Consider the following 21,936-nt stretch of genomic DNA (forward strand, 5'->3'; position numbering starts at 1 on the left):
ACACGAAGTCGCGGGGCACAAGCCGTTATAGGGGGACAGGGTAGTAACGGTGTGTGGGGTGGATCGCCTAGCGATTCACGGCTGTATCCCTCCTCCACGGGCCTCCAGATCCCGGGCCCGCCTAGTGCAATTGCAGCGCGGGGGTAACTCGAGCGATCATTAACGATTCACGGGTTTGGGGAGGGGGCAACCCCCCCCCCCGCCGCCTGGATTATTTTTCTCCGGCGGAGGGATACGACGGAGTTCATAGACGGGAGACGAGTGAGTGGCTGTAGTCCCGGCCGGGCGCTCGGCGGACACTTTGGGCGCCAAGGATGAAAGCGAGGCGGTGCTGCGCGCGGGGCGCCGGGTTTCGAGCTTCCCCGCAGGGCCCCCCAGTTCGGGCCCCCCCCATGGGTGCTCTCAGCGCGACCCCTCCCATCTCCACCCTGTTAGTGCCCACCTTGCACAGCCCCATACGTGTCTCCAGCTTACCCCCCCCAGAGGTGCGCTCAGCCTAGCCCCATACATCTCTTAATAGCTGCCCTCAGTTCTGCCCTCAGGCACCTGGGGGGGGTCCCTTCTAAGTGGCCCTCGTTTTGGGGGGACCCCCACCTTAGTGTCCACCCTATACAAGCTGCCAGCTCAGAAACAACCTGACCTGGTTCAGCCCTTCCTCATCCCAGAGTGGGCACGTGGCTTGTAAAAAGGGGTGAGTGGCATGCATGTCATTGCCCCCCACAATCATTGGGGCGGCTGTGCCCCAAATGGAGATGACTCCCCTCAACCCCCTGAAAAAACCCAACTGTGAACAGTTGTATGTAGAGGCATCCAGAAAAATCCTTCAGCCTGAAATGATTCTTATTGTTGCTCTTAATCTATTTTAGTAGAGCCAAGAGACTCCAATTAAGGATCAGGAACCCACGGTGCTAAGTGCAGTGCAGACAGATACTGAAAAAGACAGTTCCTGGCCCAGGGAAATAGGTTCTTGGAGGACAACAATGATTGCATCTGCCCAGGGGACCAGCTGGAGGAACTATGGTAGGGGCCTGAAGTGATCATAGAATCAATATCAGGGTTAGTTATTCAGTCCCCAGACAGATTTTTGTCCCAGATCCCTAAATGGCCCCCTTAAGGATTGAACTCATAACCCTGGGTTTGGGTGGGGTGGGGGGCTAATGTCCAAACCACTGAACTATCCCTCCCACGACTTGATGTGGGGCTGCAAGAGATCACACATACTAGGCTTGGAGCCAGGGGACTTTGCATGGACCAGAGCCAGAAATAGAGCTCATCCTAAGGCAAGTGTAAGAAAACTGAAAGGTCTTGTCTTCAGTAGGGAAACTAGTGTTTACTCCATTTAGTGAACTCGAGGTGAAGTCCTAGTGAAGCCAAAGCACAGAGTAAAAATCGTAAATGAATCAAACTGTACCATAGACTCTCTATGGATAGAAATTCCATGCTTGAATAATAAGAGTGTAGCAGTAGGAATATTCTACTGATTCTGATGACCTGACTAGGATGGTGATGGCGATTGCAAAATGCTTCGGGAGATTAGAGAGGCTATAGAATTAGAAAACGAAGTAATAATGGGGGATTTCACAACTATGCCCATATTGGCTGAGTACATGTCACCTCAGGATGGGATGCAGAGATAAAGTTTCTAGAGACCATTACTGACTGCTTCTTGGAGCAGCTAGTTCTGGAACCCCCAAGGGGAGAGGCAATTCTTGCTTTAGTCCTAAATGGAGCATAGGATCTGGTCCAAAAGGTGAATATCGTGGAACCGCTTGGTAATAGTGACCATAATAAAATTACATTTAACATTCTTGTGGGGCAAAAAACACCAAAGAAGCTCACCACAGTAGCATTTAACTTCAGAAAGGGGAACAACACAAAAACGAAGCTAGTTAAATGGAAATTAAAAGGTATGGCCCCAAAAGTGAAATGACTGCACACTGCATGGAAACTTTTTAGAAACACCATAATAGAGTCTCAAATTAAATGTATACCCAAAATAAAAAAAAAATAGAAAGAGGACCAAAAAAGTGCTAAACAATAGAGTAAGAACAAGTGGTTAGAAGCAAAAAGACATCTTTTAAAAATTGGATGTTAAATCCTACTGAGGAAAACAGAAAGCAGCATAAACTCTGGCAAGTCAAGTGCAAAAGTGCAGGCCAAAAAAGAAATTGAAGAGCAACTAGCCAAAGACTCAAAAACTAAAGGAGCACTCAAGGAAGATGATGCCATTGTAGAGAAGCTAAAATTAATTCTTTGCATTGGTCTTCACTGCAGAGGATGTGAGGGAGATTCCCACACCTGAGCCGTTCTTTTTTAGATGATAAATCTGAGGAACTGTCCCAGATTGAGGAGTCAGTAGAGGTGGTTTTGGAACAAATTGATAAACAGTGAGGAGTTACCAGGACCAGTTCACCCAAGAGTTTGGAAGGAACTCAAATATGAAATTGCAGACCTACTAACTGTGGTATGTACCTATCTCTTAAATCAGCTTCTGTACCAGGTGGCTGGAGGATAGCTAATGTGAAACCAATTTTTTAAAAAGGCTCCAGAGGCGATCCTGACAATTACAGGCCAGTAAACCTAACTTGAGTGCCAGGAAAATTGCTAGAAACTAAGAACAGAATTATCAGACATGTAGATTAACACAGTTTGAAAACATCTGTTCAATGTGAAGTGGCAGGCAAAAATCCCAACAGAATATTGGGAACCATTAGGGAAGGAATAGATAATAAGGAAATATAATGCCAATTTATAAATCCATGGTACACCCACACATTGAATATTATATGGAATTCTGGTCGTCCCATCTCAAGAAAGATATATTAAAATTGGAAAAGGTATAGAGAAGGGCAACAAAAATCAGTAAGGGCGTGGAACAGCTTCTGTATGCGTAGAGATTAGAAAGACTGGGACTTTTCAGCTTGGAAAAGAGATGAGTGAAGCGGGATGTGGTAGAGATCTATAAAATTGTGAATGATGTGGAGAAAATGAATAAGGAAGTTTTATTTACTCCTTCACATAACACAAGTACCAAGGGTCACTCAATGAAATTAATAGGCAGCAGGTTTAAAATAAACAGAAGGAAGTACTTCACACAACACACAGTCAACCTGTGCAGCTTCTTGCCAGGGGATTTTTCCATGAGCCCCAAATTGGCCTGGGCCCCAGGGCATGGTCCCCAAGGGCCAGTGCAATAATCCGTTATTGCCCCCTCACACCCCACAAGGTTTGGGAAGGCTTAGCCTTCCCCAGCCTCCATTACGCACCACCCATGAGCCCTCCACTGTCTGAAATCTGGGTACTGAGAGACCATGATCAAGTCACCCCTTAGCTTTCTCTTGGATAAATTAAATAGATTGAGATTCTTTAGACTTTCAGTCATTCTTGTAGGTCTTGCTGAACCCTTCCCAATCTGTCAACATCCTTTTTAAAGTGTGGACACCAGAGCTGGACTCAGCATTCAGTGATGGTTTCTGCCAGTGAGGAAGATAGGTCCCCAAGTTTCCTGTGCTCGGCACATGTTGACTCTCTTTCTGTGATAATGTTTCTTACTGGTTGTCGGGGGAACGTCCTCCTGTGCCCCCTCTGTGCTAGGGAAGGGTGGGAAGAAATTCCAACCCACCCTGTACTTTGGAAGTCCAAGGTTCAACCTTGCAAGATGTCTGGCCTCCTGTGATGAATGTAGGAATCATTGGTAATATTTTTGTGAACTCTCTTGTGGTTCTGTACCCACCCCCTCAGCATCGCTACCCCTTGTGGGGAAAGAATTCATGTTCTCCCTGGGAAATCAGGACTAGGAGGTTGAGATACCGAGGCACAAGGGCTGTCTGGGCTGGAATCAACACCTTTGAATGGGAGCCACGCTGAGTGAACTGTTAACTCCTAGAATAAGCTACTCCCCCAACCACACTTCTCTGTGGGGAAGCACAGCAAAAAGCCCCAACCTGGAGAACAAAGTCAAGAGGTGGCTGAGTGTTAAGGTTACTGCTGGGATTGGGAACACACACAGGGGACAAGAAGAGACTACTTGGATTCAGCAGAACATGAATCTCAGGCCACATGGCTTCCACCGATATGAGCTCTCTCTCAAGATCACCTCTCTCCCGCTAACCTAAAGACTTCCAGATGTATTCCAGGTGACCAATAAATGTTCTCTTAATGTGACACAGCTGCCTGGTGTCCCTGCAAATACTCGCAGACGTTGCATCACTCCCTAAAGAAATGAAGTCTGTCTCAGGAGTCTGACTTTGGCAGGACTCACTGCAGGGAGCCCCAGAGAGAACCAGGGCTCGCTGGAACAGTTGAGGCTGCAGGGCTACCCTTGTGGAGCAGCGTGGGCCCATGGGGTACAGCCCGCAAAAAGGGTGACTTCCAGGAGGGTGTAGCCTGGACCCTGTGAATCTGAGACAACCCCCAACCTCTCCTGCGCGCCTGAGGTCACTTCCTCTTCCCCACGGCCCCTGCTCCCACGGCATGACCCTGGAGCACAGCTGAGCTTTCAGCAGCTTTGCACAAACCTGGTTTCTGGATTCTCTCCCTTAAAGGAGGAAAACTAAAGGCCTCAGGAGCTGGCAAACGACAATCCCCGGATGATCTGCTTTGAGTAGAGCCTGAAAGTTCCTTCGGGGGGAAGCCCTGGCTGTGAAACTGGTCTAATGCCTTCACTGCTGCCCTCCACTCCTTTATAATTACTCCAGGCAAGAGACTAGTTGATCCAGAGTTCTGTCCATTCACCCTTGTCTCCCAGCCTGGAGCCCCAGTGCTTTCAGCCAAACCCCTGGCTGTTGCAGGCTCTTGAGGAGCAGCAGACTCCATCCCCCTGTAAATAGATCTGTCCTGGTTTACGACGCCCAGTGCGTACGCTTGGGGTCTGCCCCTCAATCTTTGGCCCTGTGCCTTGGCCAGAAGCAGATGGACAATCTGGAGCTGATTCAGAGGAGAGCAATGGGGAGAGTCAGTGGGCTGGAGGGAGGAAAGATTAAAAGAGCTAAATCTGGAGGGAATGCTCATGTGACACTGAGACGGGGACGCCTTGGGAGCCTGCAAAGATCTGACAGGCCCTGAGCGCCATGGAAGGAAAGACGTTATTAGCATGACCCACCGAAAGCCCCTGGAACAATGGGAGGGTGCCAAGGAAGGGCATGTCCAGGCTGACTCTCAGGGAAGCTGGCCTGGTGGGTTATGAACCATCTGGGGATACCATCTCCCAAGGGGTGGTGTCAGAGCCCCATCCCACAGGACTTTATAGCCAGGTGGAGACCTGCTGCAGGGAGTGGCAGGCAGGAAGGAGTAGGGAGATCGGGCATATAACCTGTGTCCTGCTGCAGGGCAGAACAGAGAATCATACCAATGTCGGGCTGGAAGGGACCTCGAGACATGATGTAGTCCAACTGCCCATGCTGAGGCAGGACCATGTAAACCTAGATCAGCCCTGCCAGGGAGTTGTCCAACCTGTTCTTAAAAACCTCCAGTGGCGGAGATTCCACAATCCCCCTTGAAAGGCTCTTCCAGAGCTAAAGTACCCTTAGCGTTAGTCCTAGTATCTAACCTAAATCTCCCTTGGTGCAGATGAAGTGCATTACTTGTCCTACCTTCAGTGGACATGGAGGATAATTGATCCCCGTCCTCTTTATAACAGCCCTTAATGTACTTGAAGACTGTTACTAGGTCCTCCCTCAGTCTTCCTTTCTCAAGACTGAACATGCCCAGTTTCTTTAACCTTTCCTCATAGGTCTGGTTTTCTAAACCTGTATTGCTTTTGCTGCTCTCCGCTGGACTCTGCAATTTGTCCAGCTCTTTCCTAAAGTGCGGTGTCCAGAATAGGACCCAGTACTCCTGCTGAGGCCTCGTCAACGCCGAGTAAAGCGGGACAGTTACCTTCTGTGTCTTACATATGGCACTCTTCATACACCCCAGAGTGATATTAGCCTTTTTCACAACTGCATCACATTGTTGATCTATATTCAATCTGTGATCCACTATCATCCCTAGAGCCCTTTCACCAGTAATCCCACCTAGCCAGTTGTTGCCCATTTTTGTAGTTGTATATTTGATTTTTCCTTCCTAAATGAAGTACTTTGCACTTGTCTTTATTGAATTTCATCTTGTCGAATTCAGACCAATTCTCCAATTTGTCAAGGTTGTTTTGGAGTCTAATTCTGTCCTACAAAATGCTTGCAACTTTTCCCAAGTTGGTGTCATCTGCAAATTTTATAAGCATATTCTCCATTCCATTACCCAAGTCATTCATGAAAATATTGAATAGTACCCAGACTTAGAGACAGAGACCTTCTAAAAACATTAAAATATATTACCGGCACACAAAACCTTATATTAGAGTGAATAAATGAAGACTCAGCACACCACTTCTGAAAGGTTGCCGACCCCTGATCTAACTTAACAGACTATATCAGATTCAAGCAACATTTCTCACCACAGGCTTTCAGCAGTTTTACTGGCCAAACTATAGGTCAGGACCCCTTTCCCAGAGTCCAATGAATGCTTCCTTTGTTGCTTCAGGTGCAGTGAATGCGATGGGCAGGAGGAAGGGGAGTCCTTCTGGGTGTTTGTCTCTCCTTTTTATAATTTCAGTAACTCTCTTGAAAAACATTTCCAGCTAGGGAATAGGAGACAAAGAGTCTGTGTGGAAGGATGTTCCTTGCTGTTTTTTTCTCATCTGTTTGACCTTTCTTTATTTCCCTTCCCTCTTGATGACTCTGTTTACTGCTTAAATGCAAATTAAGCAGAGCACACATTCCTTTGTTTAGGATAGACTTGTTTGCCAACCTCATTTTGGGCAGGGTTGTGGGGTTTGGAACATGTGTTAACAACACTATACAGTGGTATTTTATAACTTTACATACAATGTTGCCACACCTGTTTTACCAGGGCAATAATAATCAGCAGATTATGAGTTTTCAAATGATACCTCACAAGGCATACTTTGTACAAAAATTATCACAATAGTGTGTAGGGTGTGAACACAAGGGTAACATTCTGTCACAATCCCCTTGGTCATTCCCTATTCCCTACCTCCCTCCCTTTCTGGTTCACAACACTATTCCCTTGGGGATCCCCATGAACTTGCTCTCTCTCCTCCTCCTCCTCCTCACCTTTCTTCTCTTCCTGGTCCTTCAACAATAACTACCTCCAGCACCCAGCTCTATTCCACCCCATCGCTCCATCCCATTTTATTATTGTGCATGGACTAGACCCCAAATGAAAACACATCTCCACTTTCTCCTCCATGTGGCGTCTCTGATTCTTCCTAAGTGTTGAGTTGCTTTCCCCCTAAGCAGCAATTTGACAGGGTTTCTCTCCAGGTGGGATTCCCTCATGGGCATAAGAACATAAGAACGGCCATACTGGGTCAGCCCAAAGGTCTATCTAGCCCGGTATCCTGTCTTCTGACAGTGGCCAATGCCAGGTGCCCCAGAGGGAATGAACAGAACAGGTAATCATCAAGTGATCCAATGAGGACTAAGTTCCAGTTTACTTTTCCTACAGTATGTGCACTGATGGCATTTCTCTCCCATGTGGACTCCTCAGCCTCACCTCTGCCTGGGTCCCTGATCCAGATTTAAAGAAACAGTACATGTGTCCATCTCTCTGTCAACCCACAAAGGCCCAGATGCAGGGTTTAACGTGCGACAAAGACCCAAAATGAGGGACACAAAAACTGTTCTTGCAGGAAACATAATATGATTTGGGATCCATTTCTTTAGTGTAAATGAAATGCTCCCAAACTTCATGAACACCAAGTGCCTTGTGCCCTTCCAGAACGTTGAGTCCAGCTACACTCAACCCTCGGAAACAAAGAACTGATGTAAATAACTTTCAGTGTTAAAGGTGAGAAAACAACAGCTCTGTGCAGAACGGAGGTAACTGGGGGACAAAAATGAGTGACTTTCCCCCAAACGAGCTGGGCTCGAGAGGTCTGTCCTTATCTTCAAATCTTCCCTCCCCCATTCGGCTCCCATAAATGTTGATAAATATTTACAGATCAGTGAAGGCTTCCTCTCACTCTGATCCTCTAAGCTCAAGGCTTGGAGGAGTGCTTGTCCAGCTGATTCACTGGGCTTATCAAATCCAGTAGGGGTAGGTTCCTCTCAGACCCTTCTCAAGAGGATCTTCTCCCTTTATATGGACTGTGCTGTGCACAACAGAGCTACAGGGATCACAGAGCAATTCAATTCAGTTGGGCTTGGAACACCCGGAAGAGGCTACTCGTTCTTTCCATCCTGTACCAAGCGCCTTGCTTGGTCTTAGCAATGATCTCAGAGTGCAGAGATGTCCACTGGATAACAGCTCACGCCTCTAGAGGGCAGGGCAGGGCAGGGCAGGGCTACTATCGCTATTGCACTGAGGGGGAACCAAGGCATAGAGAGGCAAGTGACTGGCCCAGGGCAGAGCAGGGAGTTGTTACTTGTGTTCATTGTTTCTCACTCAGATTTATAAGGACTGGTTCTCCTGAGGGAGTTTAAGGAAGAGGAAGGATCAGGGCCAGCTCTAGTTTTTTTGCTGCCCCAAGCAAAAAAAAAACAAAAACAAACCTCCCCTGGAATTGTGCTGCCCCAAGCACGTGCTTGATTTGCTGGTGCCTAGAGCCGGTCCTGGGAAGGATGGTCCAGTGCTTAGAACATTAGCCTAGGACTTGGGCAAGACAATTCCCTGCAATGTCAGACTCCCTGTGTGACCTTGTATAACCCACATACCTTCTGGGTGTGATGTTCTGTCCCATCTAGTGACACTGAGACCACTTAGAGTAGGGGTCCCCAACACGGTGCCCGCCCGCCAGGGCGTCTAAGTGCGCCCACGTACTGGCTGGTGGACAAGCATCCGCTGAAATGCCGCCGAAATTCAGTGACATTTCTGCGGCAATGCCTCTGGATGACACCGCTTGTCGGCGGCATTTTGGCGGATGCTCGTCTGCCGCCATGGTCCTCCGTGGCTCGTTGTCTGGCGCCCGCCAGACGAAAAAGGTTGGGGAACCACTGACTTAGAGAGAGAGAGAAAATTAGTTTGTTCTACAACCCTAGCTAACAGCCAGTTGGCTTTTAGCTCATGCAGTAGAGGCTCATGCACTAAGCTCCTGAGGCCCCAGTTCGATTCTGCCTGGCATTACACTTGCACAAGTCACTTAACCTCTCCGTGCCTCAGTTTCCCATCTGTAACATGGGGAAAACAGCATAGCCCTGTTCCACCAGTGTGTTGTGAGGATAAACACATTAAAGCAGCGGTAGTCAATTATTTTTTGTCAAGGTGCAAATTTCTTGGTCAAAGATATAGTCAAGATCCAGCCTCCAGAGAAAATAGTAATTAAAACCAAACCCAATGATAATGATAGTAAGTAAATGAAAAGATGTTGGGGTCCATTCAAAAGCATCTGGCGGTCCAGATTTGGCCCACGGTCCAGCTATTGATTACCCCTGCACTAAAGGTTGTGAGGTGCTCAGATAGAATGGGAAGGGGGGGGGTCATATTGGTAGACAGCTTTGGACTGCATTTTAGCAGATTATCAAGAAGACCTGATTTGGTGTTTCTCAACCTCATGCCATTTAAAGGAGTGGCACATAGGGCAAAAAAATTCCTGTCAGAGTTAGCATATTTGTTCTGAGTTGTCACTCCACCCATAAGTAGCTGAGCTGGGGTTAGTGCTGGATTGACATCAGGGATAACATGGGGTCTTTTTGTCATAGAATCCTCTTAGCAAACTGTTGTGATCGTTCCACCACCCTTTGTAGATAGCGGGGACTGGAAGAAATATGTCTGAAGTCATTCTGTAGCCTCAACACTTGGAGTTCGGCGCTAGTAAGCCGTGGACAATAGCTACTCCTTCTAGAATGCCAGAATGAGGCTTTTAATTTTTCTCTGCTCTGCTGAGTTATAGGGCTAGTGAAAAACAGAATTTCTCCAGCTGATTATTAATATATTACAGGAGCATCTGGAGAGTCCAAGTAATAAGGGCCCATTATGTTCCGTGCTGTACAATCATATGGTGAGAGCAGACTCAAGGAGCTGACTAGCTAAATAGACAAGACAGACAACGAGTGGAAGGTGAAACAGACTCACAAAGCAGGGAAGTTATTTGCCTAAATACCAGTGGTTCCCAGAGAGGCATGTCCATTTTTCAGACATCCACTGCCACTTATACAATACAATACCCAACAACACACAAGCAGCTTCTAAGCACCTTTCTTTGTAGCTGCCTCATCTCTATAAACCAGAGGAACTTTTTTTCCCAGCATGCTTTTCTAGAGGCTAGCTCTTTAAATTTGACAGAGCCAAATACCAGCAGCCCTAAAATGGTGATTTGCCACTGCACTGGGTTGCTGCTTCTTCTTCCTTTCCAATTGGTACGTATTAACCCTGGTTATGTTTTCATCTTTCTTATTTCTGAGGTGATGACATTCTCACAGTAGATTAATGATAATTCAGACCTTGAGGCCCTGATCCTGCTAGGATGTTTTATTTAGATACTAATAAATACAAGGGAACGCTCATCAGCTGCAGGCCATCCGCTGCTTCAACAGCGGACCCTACTTTCCCACGTGCCCATTTGCCCTTAACAAAGATGGTAGCACTCTCCCATTCTCTTCAGTAGCTGTGAAGTCAGATCCCGGATGTGCCTGCCCGTCTTCCCTCTACCAACATGGCGGGCTCCTCCCCATTCTTCCCAATGGTATTGAAGCCACCCAGGAATACCCCGGATGGAGCCGCCAGCCTGCCCGCCACAAAAATGGCGGCCACGCCCCATTCCTTCCTATGGCGGTGAAGGAAGGCGGCGGAACCCCGGATGTAGGCAGCTCCTCCTCCTCCTCCTCCACCACCCCCCCGCCCACTCGGGAGGAGGTGCCGGTTACCCGGATGTTGCTCCTGCTCTAGCGGCAGCCACCGCCTCCCTCGGACGGGGAGAGAAGCTGACGGATCCAATATGGCCGCCCTGATCCTGAGGAGAGAGTGAGAGGCCTAGGAGCCCGGGGCAGCCCCCCCAGCCCGGCAGCAGCCGCCGCCCCTGGGGGCGGGGAAAGGAGGAGCGGGGGGGGAACCAGCCCCTGCAAAGGTCCAAGCTCCCCCCAGCTCCTGCCACCCCCCCGGTCCCTGGGTGTCCTGGTCTCTGGGGGGAGGGGCAGCCTCTAGCTGATCCGGGGGGGAGCACTTGCCATAGGCCCCCTGTGCCAGCTCCCACTGAGCCCCACCTCCTGGGGTACGGGGGCGATGGGGAAGCGAGGGTAGAGAGCAGGCAGCTAGGAGGGTCCCGGGGTTGATCATCGCTGGGGAGGAGCGAGCCATTCATTTCTAGCTTCCCCCCAGCCCTCTTTCCTTGGGATCTTTATTTTTGTTGGGGGGTGGGAAGGGGGCAATAGAGGTGGAGAGAGAAGCGTGACAGGCAGGTGGGGAGTCTCAAGGTGGCTTTTTCGGGGGGGGGGGGAATAAGCCAGTTAAAAACATACACATTTTCCAGCTTCTAATAAACCCAGTTTTCCTGATTTATTTTTTACTTGGGGAGGGGCAGGATTAAATGTGTATATTGACGTGTGGGAGAGGTGGGGGTCGTCTCTGGGGGAGAGAGTTGTGGGAAATTAAAACAAGACACTTTAAAAAGCCTTTTCTCAGCTTCATAGTAAACCAAATTTCCCTGGCCTAGGAAGGGAGAGGAAAGGGGGTCAGGGACAAGAACGCAGGACTAGAACTGCATATTGAAAGTAGTTATAGCAAATATTAATTAATAAAAAGGGAGAAAAGCAATCACAGGCAAAAAGCAAGCTGTATGATGACATTAAGCATCTTCAGATAACCCTATTTTAGTGGGTTAGTTATATTTTGGGAGCTTATTATTTTCTGGGGGAAGTCAGATTTTTAATTTTTTAATATTTAAAAAGAATGTAGGAAGATACAGCTGTGCAGCGTGGGGAAGAGCCTTAAAGTTGAACAGCTGTGTGGCAAGCCAGTTTTCTGAAAATCTAACACCCAATTTCTAAGTCTCCTGCTTTTGGAGAGGGATCTGTTCTTTGGGGTAAAATAGTATTACGAGAAGAGTGTGTGTGGGGGGAAGACAAGCACTAAAAGTAACTATCACAATTAAAAATAAAGAAGTAAGTACAGGTTGAATTTTCAAGTATTTTGCAGATTCTGATGACTTTTTCTTGGTTATTGTGGTAGAGTCTCTAACTTAAATTTCCCAGAAATTTAGTTAGTTATAATAAAATTAGAATAAAATAAATTGGGAGCAGAGGAAAGTAGACAAAACCTCCTTTTTAAAAAGAGATCCACTCTATATTTGCAAGAGTGGCAAAGAAGCTACTGATAATAAGGAAACAGTAGCGTCAAAGCTTTAGAAAAATGATGTTTTTAAAAGAAATGACCTAGAGGGTGCAGGATAGATTTTGGCTCTTCCTTTCCTCCCCTTCCTTTTCTCGGTGGGGTGAGGTAGATGGAGATTTTTGGCATTGGAGTTATTAGGAAAATTCTTTAGGCAAGTCTACCTTCTTTAATATCACATCTGATGATCTAACATTAAAAGTTAGGCTTCCCTGAGAGGAGAGCCATATTGTAAAATCATTCACAAAGAGTTTAAGCTGTTCTGTTGGGTTTTTTGTTCATTTAAAAAGTAAAGTAAAAGGGAGGAATAGAAGACTCTTTAAAAAATTCTTGTTCAGCCCCGTGTTCGAATCAGTGCAGTAGAGCGGATATAAACAAGACCAGAAGAGCTTCAAATTAAGGTTGGTCTCTATTTTGTCTGTATTTATATATCATTTTATAATATGCTAGTGATTCATCCACTTCAGTTTATCTTCATAGGAGGTTCTATTATACCATAAGTGGAGATATTGTGCCTTGTGCTGGCTTCTGTTGTGTGAACGGACTTAGCCTCCAACTCCCCAGCTGAGGTGTAAAAGTTGCTCACACTGTGTAAGTCTTAAAACCTTCATTTAAAATTGAACATGTGATTTGAGGGGGGGGGGTGAGTATGGTTCTCAATTCAAGACATGATACTAATTGTTAGGCCTGAGTCCAGTTGCGCTTGGTTTATCTTCTTGCCAGCCTTCTAGAATCATAGAATAAAGGAGAATGCTAGAAATTCCATGACTTGAAACATTTAAAACTAGACCGGATAGTGCTCTAAATGAGCATTTCCTAAAGTGCAGTGTTACGCCTCCCTGGGGTTGTCTGAAGCTGGGTGCACATATGTGTGGAAGAAGATGTAAACCTTAAGGTGGGTAGGCCTTTAACAACACATGGCAGGGTTCTATGATTAGTTTCATTTTCTTGATGGTGGGATTCAGCTTCCAGAAGTTTGAGAAACGCTGCTCTAGACAACTACATAGCAGAGAATTCTCTCCTGGAGATGAATGGGAAGGGAGAGTGGATGAGAAGTGACTTAATATATCAGACATCTCTGACCTCTTTGCTTATGTAAGCAGGTTTTTGGATAAGGTTGGCTAGACTTGAGAAGTTTTCACAGTGTGGTGCGGGTGATAGAGCACTGGGCTGGGAGTCAGGAGACATGGGTCCAATTCCTGGCACTGACACTGACCTGCCGAGTGACTCTGGGCAAGGTCCTTCACCTTACTGTGCCTTAGATTCCTGATCTGTAAAATGGAGATAATGATACTGACCTTCTTTGAGGTTGGTGGTTTGGGACAGTGCTGTATGAGAGCTCAATAGTGTAGAAATAGCCAAAGCGCTGTTCAGAACACTTATTTTTCAGAAGAGACTCTGGATTCTTAGTTGAACTTTCATCTAGCCTTAGACTTGGGTTCCAAACCTGATTTGAGCATGACATTTGGTTAGATCCAGCTTTGAAACCCACTCATTTAAACTAGCGTACTTGGTTAGTTCTGCTGTCTGTGGCTCCTTGGGCCGTGCCTACACTATAACTTTTAACTGAGTTTGTAACTAGTAGTCTGTTTGGCTGTAAACATAGCTTGTGTCTATGCCCAACATGGTTATATTACAGTTAATAAATCTGGTAGCTGTTAACGCCCTTCCCAGCAGCCTGGGCTACTGCATGCCTGTTTTTCTCTAACTGTTCTGACAAACTTAATTTGTTTTGTAAATGGATTCCCTCACTGTGCCTGTGCATCTGAGTTGGCTGGTTTTCCTACCGCTCAGAAAACTGGGAGGATATCTGAGTGCGTTTCTGTATGAGAACACTTGGATACTGTGCTGATTAGTGATATAAATACCTGAAAAGAACTGCCTAGTTTCCCCAGGATGCACTGATACAAACACTGGTAGGTAGCATGGATGTGCAAACAGGATGGATATGTGGTTGTGCTGTGGGAAAAAAAGCCTGTTGCGTAGCCACAGCCATTTTAGTTGTAACCTGGTTAGCTAAGGGTGTCTATGACCAGGATACAAAACCATGGCTGTCGTTCTAGTGTAGACACTATTCTAAGCTATTTGGCATTGGAGTCAACCATGGAATGGGCTTGTCATATTGAAAGCCGTCTTTGCACTGAAGAAGCACTGTTGAAAGGACTAATTTAAAACATGGGTCACCCCAACAGGTTTACAGTCAGTTTGTCTAACAGTGTAAACCATGTTTTAAAACTTTGGCTATACTAGTTCCTTCTTGAAGAGCCCTTCTCTAACCCCTGTCTATGCTACAGGTTGAGCCACGTTGATTATAACAGGTTACTGACACACTCATGACCTGGTAAATGTTTCCAGCTGTACTAGAAAACCTGTAACAGTATTTGGCAGGTGTATAGCACAAGTGCAACAGGCTTTTTAATAACTAGTCACTGAGCAGGGCTAGCTGATATCAAATGCCCATATCCTATCTGCAATACAGTTTAGAACGCCGGTAATACAGTTTCAGCTGTTAGCTGTGTAACAGACATACTAAAAACTGTTACACGTTTTTCTAGCCCGGATTGGGCTCAATCCAGTCCAGTGCAACCACTCAGTGGCATTTCTGCCAACACACAGAAATCTCCATAGTGTATCAGATCAGCGGTTCCTGCGGTCCAGGATCCTGTCTTGGCAGTGATGAATACCAGTTGCAGAGGAAGGTGCAAGAAACTCTATAGTAGACAATTGTGGAATAATACAGTTTTCTTTGAAACTCCCATTAGTGATTGGCAAGAGTGTTAATACCCCTGATATTTAAAAATAATCCCATCTCATGTGCCTGATCTTGTTATCTATATACATGTCTGGGTCTTTATTGAATTTTTGTATCAGTTGTATTTGCTTGCCCATACGTACCATGCTTCACAGTTACATTTGTTTGCATTCTGGCAAAAATCAGGCAGTTCTCCCATCTTCCCTCCCCTGATGCCATAGGTTGAGGATTGTGGGTGTCTTTCAGATGATGTAGTCCACACTGGGGTATCCGGTGCTCAGAAGCCTGGGAATTAACCTTGTTATACGTGCATTTAAGTATTCCAGTCTATGCAGCAGAAGAACCGCCCAAGAACCTGATTGCAGGCCTGACAATCATGTTGTTGTTCGTCTCATGTGCAGGGTTGAAACATTATGCCACATGCACAGTTAGGAGCCATGTGTTAAATATGTTTAAGCTTGGCAGGATTCAGTTTAAATAATTAGTTATTGTAAATGTCAATTTCACCTGACACTCAGAAATCGATTGAAAAAAATCCATCAAAAACAGCTAGCAAGCATGGCCTCCATAACACCTCGGGCCTGTAGAGATCTGGTGTCCCTGCAGTCCCCTGTCTTGGCTCTGGCAGCTTGCTCACTCATGGCTGGGAGTCTGGGGCATATTCAGCAGTAGGGTGGTCTCTCCAGTGGCTGGGAGCTTGTCCTTCTCTTCATGAGCCTGGCCTGGGGTCACTGCTCCACAGCCTTCCCTGTGCCTGGGTGTCTCTGGCCCTGCTGTCAGCACTGAGAGCTCTCTGCAGCCCTGCTGTCCATGCTGCAATCCACCCCCCCCTTAATTTCCCGCTACTGCAAAAATTAAAATGATTAAAAATGAAAAAATTCTTGCAAATAAAGAGTTGTCAAGCCTTACAAATAAAAAACATTAATTGTCAAAATTACAAAAAGAATCGGATTTTGTCAAGTCTAAATATGTTGTATATAGACACTCTAAGGCTCTAGTGTGATATTTTTTTCTTGTATTTTGATCTATATAGAAGGCCTGAAGTTAGCCCCTCCTCCACCCCCCCCCCCACCCCCAGTTTTGCTTTAGAAAGACTGGGAATGCTAACTGTACAGTGTCTTTATTTGTACTGGCTCTCAGTGATGCTGGATGGGAAGGGGCCAGCAACACACAAATTGGGTCACTGGTCAACAGCTCACAAACCCAGACAAATAAGGGTGTCATTCCCATGCCAAAGATCAGCTTTCAAGCGGAGCACTGGAAAGACCTGCTGATTTGTAATATGGAATCAAGAGAAGGATTATTCTTGGTGCTGGAGCTTATGGAACTTAGATACAAACAAAAATATGGTATTGGTCCCTTTGAGTAAAGAATTAGGGAGCTTATGGTGGTTGTGATGGTCTGGGAACTTGAAGAAAAAAAGAATCCTCAAGGAAAGAGGCATTTTTAGTATTGTAAGAATAAATAATTGCTTCTGTCCCTCCAGAATTTTGTACTCGTATAGTTAATTGAATCTAAAAGAGAAAGGGCGTCTCTTTTTAAAAAGACACTGTCAACTTAATCAGATTTTCAAACAGGGGTTTGACTTTTTTCATGTTCTCTTGTTTCAAGTAATATGTAAGGGCGAAACAGTTTTGCAAAACCTTAAGTATTGGACATATGACTTCAACAGGACTATTCACATGCTTAAGTTTTTTTGCAGAATTAGGGTTTACGGTCCTGATCCCGCAAAGACTTTACCACTTGCTTAACCTCATGCACTGGGAGTAGTTTCACTGAAGATTAGTGGAACTGTTTGCAGTGTATAAAGTAAAACATGTGCATAAGTCTGAAGGATTGTGAGCTAAGATTGCCATTACTAAAAGGGAGGTGGGGGGGGGGGAGGGTTGTATATTGTCTAGTGTCAGTTGAAGTATTTCCCCTGTATAGTGGGCTTCCTCTGGTTTTGTGAGTCTTTCACTCTTCAATAGATGGAGAAAGCTGCTATTTTTGTTTTTGTTTTAAAACCGGTTAAGTGTGATTGTAAAACTACAAGAATAGGCAGGGGTGACTCAGGACTGATGGGGAAGCTGAAACTATTTAAACTTTGATTAGATTTCAAAGTTGATGGTGGCCCTTTTAAATATATTTCTCGTGTGTTACTAGTAAATCCTTGAATTATGAAAACAAGACTTAAAAAATACAATTTACTCGGCAAGAGGTAGAGTTAAAGTTGACTTTGGAACATCAACCTTGCATTTTCTGAGTTTTATGCAAAATCTCAACCTAAGGTTTGCACTTGTATAGCTTTTAATATATTGTGTGCATGCAATTTTTATGCATAAAGGATAGCGTAGATCTGTTACTCCATGGAATAATTTTTTGGCCATGGTCTTAAAATAAAAATTGAGTATTTTGAGAAAACAGAAATAATCTTGTATCCCAATACTTTTTGAGTTGATCTGTTGTAGAACATATGGGACTTAAGTAGATTTTTTTTTTTGCTGTTCAAATTAAACTTATTGTACCTATATCTTTCTGAGTAGTGTGAAACAAAACAAATAACAACCCCCCCCCCAAATTCCTTCATTTGAATAGATGTGTGTGGGGGGATAAATGTTTGTGTACTGGCTATTAAACTCAGTAATAGCTAGCCAGGCTGCAATGCTAGAGTGATCAGGTACTTTATACCGAGTGTGCAGGTGCAGTGTTGTCTTTGTAGCCATGCCATAACAGGCTTGTCTTACTCGGTTACAACGAACACAGTTGAGTTGTACCTGTGGATCCGCTTTCTTTCAGAATATAGCCATGTGGCTCAGATAGATGCTTGCAAGTATGCACACCTGTGTGTGTTTGTGTCAGTGCATTCTGGGAGAACCTGGGCAGCCTGGGAGGGATAGAATGCTCAGAGGATGTGTGCACACAGTGTCAGCAGCCTGTGGACAATGTGCTCCTACAGCATGAAGAGCTGGGAGGAAGGGGGAACAGCCAAACCAGTCGTACATGCTCACTGCCAGTGGTCTTGTGCTATGAACTGTTTACAGGAAAACAGCCAAGCATTCCAACAGCATATTAAAGGGATACCATCAACTTAAAATCACCCTGCTGTATGCAATTTTTACCCACTTTTGTTACAAGTAATAAAACACCTAAGATCACTGAGTAAAAGAGAAGAACGCCTCGCTGTTTTGCTTCATGTATTTTACAGCAGTGTTTATAGTCAGCTTCCCCTGTTTGTGTGGATCTTTCACGCAACAGCAGGAGAGAGAGAAACATGTTTAATTCTAAAATTGGCTGGAAGAGTTGGGACAGGTATAAAACATGTAACTACTTTGTAATTAAATTTTTGAACCTGGCTGGCCTCTCCAGTTGACAGTGTCCCTTTAATCATGTGGGGTGTGGACACAAACAATGGAGCAGATCTTCACCTGGTTTATATTGGCAGGAAACTATTCCAGTTTACACCAACTGAGGAGCTGGACCCACTCTCCGCCCCCATCATGCCACTTGCTTGTTGCAAACTCATGTTAAGAACTGTCCTTTAGACAGGGCTTGTTTTTTCCCCCCCCCTGTAAGTGAGAGATTCTCTTTCCCATCCATACACTCACACCTTCAATCCCAGAGCAGCTCAACAAGATCAAAGGATTCTAGTCCTTTTTTTTTATGCTACTTTACAGCAAAACAGGTTGGGTTCTCCTGGTTGAGTGACTTTGAAATTGGAGGAGAGCAGAGTTGGAGGAGAAGTGGGGTGTCTTCTATCCTGTACCCAATGGAAGCCCCTGATTAAAGAAGCCTGAATACAACAGACTTAAATGTCATGCTGGGGTATTGCAGCAATGAGAAGCTGCCTGCTGGGACTTGAAGAGACTGGAGATTTTGTGCTGAATTCTCGTTTCTGTCCAGAGTGTACAGCATAGGATTGCCTTATGCTTATTATTTTTTTAAACTTTGCACTTCATTTTCCAGGTGTTTGGTACTATATATATATATATATATATGTACACACACACACCTTAGAATTCTAGAGTAAGGGGTTGTTAATTTAGTTTATACCTCAAGTGTAGGTTTTATAAATCCTAATGTCCCTAGAAATGACTCCTGAAAACAAAAATACTTATTTAAACCACGTGTGTGTATGCATATGTGTATTTGGCATTCAGACCTTGCCCTGCAGTGTTGGATTCCCAGATTCTGCATCAGGCCTAGAGCATGGGAACCAGGAAGTGAAACTTGAGTAGAAACAAAGTGAAACTGAAGTGCCGATAATAAACAAACAGCATAAATGGGGTTTGACTTTGAGTTTTTTAAAATATGTTTCTAAAACATGGAAGGTAAGTTTTTTTTTCCTTGAGAGTGCCCCTTTAACTGATCTGAGTGTGGGGAGGGCTGAGGAGTGCAAATTATATGCAACAGGTGCTTCAGGATAGAACTTCGGTTGCATGGGCTGTTCCTGTATCTAAAATGATTAGTGTTGCCACTCTAGTCTTTTTTTTGTGTGTTAATTGCTGCTACTGGTGGAGTGTGGGGAGGAGGAGGAGGAAAGTGTTACTGTGTAAGCTTCCAGGCACAGTCTAGCTAATGGATTCAGCTGAATGATACTTGGCACTAATTTGGTGTCATCTCAAAGCATCTCACAAACACCAAGATGCATGACTGAGGAAGGCAAATATCATTCTCCCCTTTTTGTAGCTGGAGGAAACTGAGTCTCAGATTATGAGCCTACACCCACTGAAGTCAGTGGAGCAACTCCATCAGCTCCAGTTGGGTTGGGATCAGATCCTAAGTGACATGCCCAAGGCCATGAAGTGAGTGCGTGTGTGGCTCCCTGCTGCTTGCTATCATTTCATAGACAGCCAAAGTAAAGAATATGGGATGGGGGCAATATGATCCCAGCTCCTGCCAGCTGGGCACTTCTGCCTTCTGCACTAGCTGCAGGCAGGAGAGAGGGAACTACTATAGTTAAGCCACTTGGTCACGAAGAGAAGTTGTCACAAAACAAGCAAAGGGCTGGCTTGCCTGAATGCAGCAGAAGGAAAACTTTATACTACATCCAGCATGTGGAAAGGCTATATATGTTAGTGAATGTACGTTAAGTAGTTCTTAAACTAAAGCAGTACAACCTTCCTCACTGGATGTGGTTGTATTGGTATAGAGGTGCTTATACCCATATAGCAATCCCTGTGTGGAAAGGGGAATAAGCAATACTGGTGTGAAGTACCTTTATATTGATATAACTGTGTCCACACTAGGGGGTGTAGTGCTATAACTATTTTGATTAAAAATAATCAGACCCCTGACCAAATGGTTACCCAAGTATAAAACCTGTGTAGTCCAGGCCTAAAGGCTGGAATACATTGTTGGCTTCTAAATATAACATTGATTGCTTATTTTGAAAAATGTTTTTTTGCCATTTTTGTTACAGAAATTTTAAAAAAATCACTATCCATTGCAGTCTTAATATTTCACACAGTTATAACAGCTTCTACCCGAGGATCTCAAAGCACTTTGCCTTAGCTAGTTAAACTTCATGGTGTCCTGTGAGTTATGGAAGAAGTATTTAGAGATTGCTTTGCCTACTGCTGAAATGCACTCATTTCTGGGGTGGAACGTGAGTGCACTTCAGCACCCTGCATGAACAGCACACAGCACTTCAGAGCAGGAAGTGAATGAGGCTTAGCACTTACAGCTCTTATATCTTCAAAGCGTTGCACAAACATTCATTAAGCCTCACAGCAGACTGTGAAGTAGGTCAATATTGTCTTCCTCAGTCACTTGCCCAAGGCCAGAAGTGAATCATTGATGGAGCCAGAAATAGAACTTAAAAGATTCCTGTCTCTCCATCCAGGCTTACTCCATCAGGCCACGGTACCTCTCAGAATAACGCACCTCTGCAGTGCCCAGCCTTATTTTGTTGAAGCCCTCCCATTCTGTGAGTTGGTAGATGGGTGCCCTCTTTCTATATCCCCTTTTTGTACCATGCCATGATTAACTTTTTGTTCTGTCCATTTTCTTTCTCTCCTTTTTTTTTTTGCTAGTTGTCTCCATTGCCTCCATTCTCTAAATGGCTACGTGCTACTTAGGGTGATCATCTACTGACTTTTTGGGTTTGGGCCTTGTTTTCTTACTCAGTTGCCACAGGACTAGAGATTGGAAGGGCAGCATGATCAGGTCAGCTGCTGCCTGCAGCCCTGTGTGTGAGCTGCTTCAATGGTCAGCTGCAGTGGGGGCCACCCACCTGCCGTCGGGGGAACAGGTTGCAGTGGATGGAGGAGAGGATCCAGGGTTCTGCAGTTTTCTCTGCCTCCACTGCTCTTTCCCATTCTCTAAATTAGTTGGATGTCTCTAGGCCTGCTCTCCCAGGCAAAATGTTGCTGTGTCTGGGTTGAAACCACAAGGCCAAGTTAGGGAGGCTCCATAGTTAACATCCTGACTCTTGTGAAAGGACTGCTCAGGACCTTGGTTTGACATGTCACAGGAAAGAACAGGAGGGAATCTTGGACACAGACTGTAAAGGGCCGGCATTCTTCGAAGGAAACAAAAGTGGTTTGATTAAATTAAGCTGCTGGATCTGCCCAAGCTGGCAAATTGAACATCTCTTGAAGTTTCACCATTTCTGGTTCTCTTTTAAAATGCTGGCTCTCTTCAGCCCACCGCTCATTTGAGAGAGGTCTCTTTCCCGTGGCTTTTTTACTGCTTGCTTTTACATTCAGTCACAACCTCAAACACACATCTCTTGATTTAGGATATGTCTTCCCTGCAGAGCTAATTCAGGCTCTTACTTGGGGGTTTTCCCTAATCCCCCTCCTGTCCCTCCCTCCTGCCCCCCCAACCTTCTCATGTGTGCTTGGTGCTTTCACAGCTTGGGCTGGCTGGAAGTGTAGGTT

At 45.3% G+C, this 21,936-nt stretch overlaps 1 protein-coding gene and 1 long non-coding RNA gene across 7 annotated transcripts in view; both read left to right on the plus strand.

Moving 5' to 3' along the window:
• The first annotated feature begins 1 nt into the window (after window position 1).
• Window positions 2-4,130, plus strand: LOC120390275. 2 transcript variants are annotated; one of them, XR_005591049.1, is made up of 4 exons: window positions 2-261; window positions 867-1,020; window positions 2,318-2,464; window positions 3,742-4,130. It is a non-coding gene; the product is annotated as an uncharacterized LOC120390275 (long non-coding RNA). The 2 variants fall into 2 exon arrangements; XR_005591050.1 differs by lacking the exon at window positions 2,318-2,464 and having other exon boundaries at window positions 6-261.
• A 6,175-nt stretch (window positions 4,131-10,305) lies between these two features.
• The window catches only part of DEDD (death effector domain containing), a 39,782-nt gene continuing 28,151 nt past the window's right edge, over window positions 10,306-21,936 (plus strand). Inside the window, exons 1-2 of one of the 5 annotated variants that reach the window (XM_039512389.1) lie at window positions 10,822-10,959; window positions 12,612-12,722. The gene's annotated coding sequence lies outside the window, so the exon portion shown is untranslated. Of the gene's footprint in view, window positions 10,356-10,814; window positions 10,960-12,611; window positions 12,723-13,090; window positions 13,217-21,936 lie in introns of those variants that run through there. The other 4 variants (XM_039512390.1, XM_039512392.1, XM_039512394.1 and 1 more) reach the window with 4 other exon arrangements.

The sequence above is a fragment of the Mauremys reevesii genome, linkage group 24 (assembly GCF_016161935.1).
Source record: "Mauremys reevesii isolate NIE-2019 linkage group 24, ASM1616193v1, whole genome shotgun sequence".
NCBI lineage: Eukaryota > Metazoa > Chordata > Testudines > Geoemydidae > Mauremys > Mauremys reevesii.